We start from the raw sequence: 5,488 nt of genomic DNA on the forward strand, positions 1-5,488 counted from the left end.
TCCCAGCCCTGTCTCTCCCTGGCTGCGTGACCCTGGAAGTGATTCAGTGCCTCTGTGCCTCATTTTCCCAATCTCTAAGGGGAGATAATAGTCTCAGCCTCTATTTCATGAGTCTATTTTGGGACATAAATGAGTGAGTATGTGTCAAGCATTCAGAATCCTAGGGGACAGGTGATTTCTCATGGGTAACAGGTTACTTCTTACTCTCTTTCTCTTGCGTCAATTTTTCGCTTGACACGTGCCTCTTTCTCTGCCCATCCCTCTGTTAGTCTCCTGTTCTCTCTCTGCCCAGAATATCTTGTAGGTTGTTGGTTTTTTCCCGCCCTTCCGCCTTGATTCTTCTTTCTCTGCCCTTCCTCTTTAGTCTTTCACAGTCTTTATCCTCAAGCCTGCCTCCAGAGACTCAGATTCTACACCGTGGACTCCCTGAGGTGAGAGCAGAAGTTCCAGCTCAGTGTCTCCCCTCCTTGCAGCCAGAACCAGCAGAGGTGAACTCACTCTTTCGCAACGAACCATCCTCCTCCCTTAAACTCAGGCAGCCTGTGTTGTGTTCATTTCCAAGATAACTTTCCTAGGAAACGAAACAAATGCTCCAGAGAAAGGGGAGAGACACGGGCAAGTTTCAGGGTCTGTAAGTGGCTAAAACATAAGGCTTCTCCTCCTTAAGGTCTTTTGTTGACTCCGGGTTGGTAGGTAACCATGGGAGGGCGACAGAGCATGTGGAAGACTGATTGTGGGGAGGGTAGGAGGGTTTGATGGCAAGGATGATGCAGCCAAAAGAGTGTGACGAGGAGAGAGATCAGCCCACGTGGGGAGGGGGGTGGGGGGAACCCCCCCCCCAACACACACAAAACACTCAGCGCTTGCGCAGGCGCATTGGGACGAGCCTAGGTGGCCTGTTGCGGCCAGAATCAACCGGGGCCAGGTCGATGTCCTCGGGCGCCCCCAGGGGCTGCAGCGAGAAGCTCTGTAGGATGGCGGTGAGGCAGAGGAAGAGCTCCGTGCGCGCCAGCGACTCGCCCAGGGCACATCGGACTCCCCGGAGTAAGGACAGGGTGTGAGTTGAAATGATAGCTGAGAAGAGAGGTTGTGACTTGCTCAAGGCCACACAGCTAACAGTGACCGAGCCAAGACGCAGAAGCAGAGGCCTGGCTTCTGTGTCTTCTTAACCCGCCCCTGTAGTCTTCCTCGCATGTGCTGGGTGCACACTGTTGGCAATGTAAGTGTTACCTCTTACAATTATTCCATTTTTCTGCTACTCTGTAAACATTAATATTTTCCCCCATTATAGTAGTAGACGAAATACGAAGAACTAGAACCACTTTTATTGTACCAGATGACAATGTTCGCGTAAGCTCTACCTCAAAGGGTTTCATCACTCTCTGCCTACAACTGCAGAACTGGACAGTCAGAGCTGGGGGTGTCTCTGAGCCCAGGAAGCAAACACTGTTCGAAGCTTCCCGTATTTCCATAGCTGGAAAGGAGGCAGTGAGAGGGGGAGTGGGATCAGGGCTGGGGTGGAGATAGGAGAATGGGAATCTGGACATTCCAAAGCTGTGATTCCCACCCTGATCACTCTCTCCAGCTGAGAAGGGCATGAAGGCGGGGATCTTCCTGAAGGACTGACTGGCATCCAGAAAGTGCTCGCAGTTGAACTCCTGGGGCATCAAGAATTGGCTGGGGTTGTGGCAACAGTGTTGAGGAGGGTGATGATATCTGTGCTCTGTTATAGGGGAAGAGGAAATTGGTGGCATGCCCTAGAGACACGGATTGAAAGTTTAGGGGAATGACATCTGCAAGCCCTGCACCTCATGGATCTTGGGGTCCGTGTGAGGCAAGGCCTGTTGATCCTCCAGCACCCATAGCCCTGCATGCCCCACCATGCGGTGGTTCTCCTGCTGCACACGGACTGCAAGTGGGGGCCTTAGAGGGGGCAGGCACTGTCATTTAGGTTGGGCCTCTCTGTGGGGGTATGTGGGGTGGCCAGGGGAATCTGTTCTTGTTTTTAGAAGCAGAAGGCAGGCCCATAGGAAATTCTTGGGGTTTGCCACAGACTGGGAAGGAAGGGATGGTGCTAACGGGGTTAATGGATTCACAAATGGTATGGTGGTAAGTGGTTGCATTGGGTCACAGTGCTGAGAGACTGGGTTGTTTTTTGGTTTTTGTTTTTTTTTTAAAGATTTTATTTATTTGAGAGAGAGAGAATGAGAGAGAGCACATGAGAGGGGGGAGGGTCAGAGGGAGAAGCAGACTCCCTGCCGAGCAGGGAGCCCGATGCGGGACTCGATCCAGGGACTCCAGGATCATGACCTGAGCCGAAGGCAGTCGCTTAACCAACTGAGCCACCCAGGCGCCCGACCGGGTTGTTTTTAGGGGAAGTGGGTGGACAGGTCATGAAGTCCTGGAGATATGGGTGAGTTTGGGGCGATTAGAACTGGGTATGTGGGCGGGGCTTCTGGGCAGGGAGGTTCCAGTCAGGTACCCCACTGGGGTGTGGGCAGGATTCAAAAAAGCCCTGGGGAGTATGGGGAGTGATAAGCGGGTGTGTTAGAAGGGAAAACAGGAGCCTTTGAAATTCTAGGTGTGTGATGGGGCGGGGCTGGGAAGGTTCTCAGTGGGAGGCTTGGGACAGGCTCTGTGCTTTGTGGGCGGGGCTTCTGCAGTCGGGTGCTTCAGCAGAGGAAGGAAGGCATGGAGCATCCTGATACCCAAGGGTTCCATGCCAGAAAAGAGCAGACTGTGCATGGTGATCAGCAAGGTCTCCAAGTTGGTGTGCATCAGCAGGTTCTGATGGTACTGGGGTAGGGTGTATGGAGCCACGGTCTGGGGCTGGAGCCTCTGTGACATTAACCCACCAGATGTGCACTCCAGTCCCTGGATGTCAATTTCTCCCTGGTCTAAACCCTCCCTTGGGGGACTCAGGGGTTGTGGGTGCCTTAAGGACTTCTTAAAAAGCTGTGAATTGGCAAGCCAGGACCTGGGTGAGTTTGGCTGATTTTTCCAGACCAAAATGGCTAGGTGTTTGTGCTCTGCTTGAGGGTCGTGGGGATGAGGATCTCAGAACACCCCATCCTGTCCTCTGAGCTTGCTCAACCCAAGGCTGGGCTCCCAGTCTCTCCCTGTGGCAGGGTCTGCAGACAGAGATGGGACTTCCAAGCAGTTAATACCTGTGCCATCTTGGCAAGGAAGCAATTGATGAAGTCCCAGGGAAAGCTGTGGTGGAAGGAGGCCTGGGGTTCAAGAACACTGAGTGATGAGGTCGTTTAGGCACTCCAAGCTCTGGAAGACCATGATGTGGCCACCACTCCATGATGTGGCCCGGGCAGCCAGTCTCAGAGCCTGAGGATGGGGCAGAGGCAGGAGAGGCAGGTGGGAACACACGGGGTCAGAAAAAGGAGGGTTCCCTCATGTAGAAAGGGGTGGGGGCGGGGAGAGAGCGGAGAGGTGAGACATGGAAGGAGGTGCTAAGGTATCAGGTGGGGAATGGTGAGGTCAGTCAGGAGGTTAGAGGTGAGGTGCGTGAAGTGATCATTGCGGTGTCTCCAACACCTGCCCTGTGGGGTAATCTTCACTCCACTTCAGCTTTAGTCTCCCTACCGCAGTATCCCCTGATCCTTGGTGCCTTCTCCCCACATCCTAAACTCTCTGCTCCCCATTCTCCATTGTCCTACCCCCCAGTCTCATAATTTTTGTCCCCAAGTTCTCAAAGATCTCCAGCCCCTCCTAGATGGAAGATCAGAAGGTGGCTGACCTTGCCCTAGAGGTTGCTGATGATCTGGAAGTTGTCTTGGAGGAACCAGGTGATCAACACCAGATGCTTCTCCTTATAGTCAGAGCAGCTACTGAAGAGCACGGAGCAGATGGTGTTGCACAAAGAGTGACTCAGCACTAGAGTGGAGTCAAAGGGTTGGCCTACGGGTGGGAGATAAAGAAGGTGGGACAGTGGTTGCCCCACCAGTCAGGAAGCCCAGTGTACAACACAACAGAGTTTGTGCAACCACAAAACTGGTTCACACAACATAGGACTAATCTACAGAAATATACTCGGCAGCACAGAACATGCACATGGCTATGCAAGATAGAGCCTAACAAAACCTCCTAAGTATGTAGTAGCTCAGCAGGCCCCCAGAGAACACCTAAGAACACATGGCAGCCAAACACACAGCAAACATGACAACTGTATTGTGGTACACAACAAAGCCCGATACTAAGAGTAATCACAGGGAAGCTCGGAACACTTCGCAAGACCCGGTGGCACAGTACAAAATACACAGCTGAATAATAACAGCATGCAGCTAGAATATTCTGGAACACAGTGCAAAACAAGATGATGAATGGCAGTGCAATGACATCAAAATTTCAAGCAACAACAAAACATCGTTTAACTAAAACCTGCAGTCACCTGATACATTTGTCTACCCACAAGTTATGAAGGCTCAAAGATCAAGGAATAGAGCTGTAAATCTCTTTATCTAATTTTCTTCTTTAAAATGAGGCTAGGGGTGCCTGGCTGGCTCAGTCAGAAGAACATGCGGCTTCTCATCTCGGAGTCGTAAATTTGAGCCCCACATTGGATGTGGAATCTACTTTAAAAATAAAATAAAATAAAATGAGGTTAAAGTAGTATCTACCTCGGGGTGCCCGGGTGGCTCAGTCTTTAAGCGTCTGTCTTCGGCTCAGGTCATGATCCCAGGGTCCTGGGATCGAGCCCCACATCGGGCTCCCTCCTCAGCGGGAAGCCTGCTTCTCCCTCTCCCGCTCCCCCCGGCTTGTGTTCCCTCGCTCACTGTCTCTCTCTCTCTCTCTGTCAAATAAATAAATCTTTTTTAAAAAGGTAGTATCGGGCACCTGGGTGGCTCACTCGTTAAGTGTCTGCCTTCGGCTCAGGTCATGATCCCAGGGTCCTGGGATTGAGTCCCACATCGGGCTCCCTGCTCGGCGGGAAGCCTGCTTCTCCCTCTCCCACTCCCCCTGCTTGTGTTCCTGCTCTCGCTATCTCTCTCTCTGTGTCAAATAAATAAATAAAATCTTTAAAATAAATAAATAAATAAATAAATAAATAAGGTAGTACTACCTCATACATTACGGTAAGGATTCATTTTATAAATGTAAAACATTAAGGATAATTCATAATACACAGTAGTGCTATTTCCTAGTTGTAAATCTGGTTTTCCAAGTGTTTGCTCTAGGTTTATATTATGTATCTTAAACATATCACAGTCTATCTTCAAGTAATTTGTACCACCTCACCCATGGTTTAAGAACCTCAGGATAGCATTGTGCAATTTTCTTTCTCCTGGTCTTTGTGCTATTGTTAAGAGTTTTGCATGTATTAGAAATCCTACCATGTATCATCATTATTTTTGCCTTTAACACCCAAATACTTTTTAAAGAGTTTTTAAAAATAAGAAGTCAGGGCATCCGGGTGGCTTAGTCCGTTGAGTGTCCAACTCTTGATCTCAGCTCAGGTCTTGATCTCAGGGTTGTG

The 5,488-nt window shown here is 50.4% G+C and overlaps 1 pseudogene; it reads right to left on the minus strand.

Moving 5' to 3' along the window:
- Positions 1 to 856: 856 nt before the first annotated feature.
- On the minus strand, positions 857 to 2,847 carry LOC145718736 (cytochrome P450 2F1-like; annotated as a pseudogene).
- Between the last annotated feature and the right edge of the window lie 2,641 nt (positions 2,848 to 5,488).

The sequence above is a fragment of the Leptonychotes weddellii genome, unplaced genomic scaffold, assembly GCF_054177405.1.
Source record: "Leptonychotes weddellii isolate Sample4059 unplaced genomic scaffold, ASM5417740v2 HiC_scaffold_2087, whole genome shotgun sequence".
NCBI classification, from domain to species: Eukaryota; Metazoa; Chordata; class Mammalia; order Carnivora; family Phocidae; genus Leptonychotes; species Leptonychotes weddellii.